Source organism: Aptenodytes forsteri, unplaced genomic scaffold, assembly GCF_000699145.1.
Source record: "Aptenodytes forsteri isolate BGI_AS27 unplaced genomic scaffold, ASM69914v1 Scaffold258, whole genome shotgun sequence".
NCBI lineage: Eukaryota > Metazoa > Chordata > Aves > Sphenisciformes > Spheniscidae > Aptenodytes > Aptenodytes forsteri.
This window is the reverse complement of record NW_008795250.1, coordinates 1,793,689-1,794,578: the sequence shown is the minus strand read 5'-3', so window position 1 is coordinate 1,794,578 and position 890 is coordinate 1,793,689.

The window sequence follows — 890 nt, the reverse complement described above, 5'->3', positions numbered from 1 at the left end:
CCCCAAGCCCCACTGCCGCGGGGATGCTCGGCGGCCCCCAGCTTCGGTCCTCTCCGAGCCCCTGCGGCGGATGGGGCACCCACCTCCGGCAGCACCAACCCCACCCGCCCCAGGGAGGAATTTATGAGCAGAGAGCGGGGTAGGGGGAAAAATAGACCGAAGCCAAGAAAACCTGCCCAGACAGGGAAGTGAAAGCCCCAAAGATAGCGCTCCCACTCTTTCACATCGGGGCTTTCAGTAATCACAGCTGCTTTCACTTCTCCTTCGCCCCCCAGCCTGTTCCTCCGCTGGTGGGTTTTGGTTCCTCTCCGCTCCCCTGCCACCTTCCCCATTTCGAGGCCGAGCCTTCAAACCGCTTCAGCTTTTATTTCCAGTTTCTAAACCGCAGGGGTGCCGCCGGTTCCCATGTCCCGCGCCGGTCTCTGCCCGGCTCCCGAGCCGCGGTCCCCTCCGAGGAGCTGGGGACACGGCGGGGAGGGGGGATGGTGCTGCAGCCGTGCCAGGGTCTCTCCCTCCGCGGTGGTCCAGCTCGGATGGATGCTCTGGGGGAGGATGGATGCTGGGTAAGGGGAGGAAGAGAGGGGTGGGAAATAAGAAGCAGAGCAGAAGGTGGAGCTCTCTTTCTCCATGGCTTTTCCCAGATCTTTGACTTCCAGTAAAACCCCAATAAATACAATTATTTCATTATTATGTTTTTTTTTAAAGAATCAGCGAACAAAGCTGGCGCTGGAGGGGAGCGTGGGGCTTTGTTCCGCTTTTGGTAATTTTAGTGTCGAAGCATGCAAACGCTGGCGAAGGGTCAACATTGGCTTTCTGCTGAAGCAGCCGGCAGGGTTCATTGACTGGAGGCGTACGGGCGCTCCAGCGCCGGGCCGCACCCTGCCTGCACC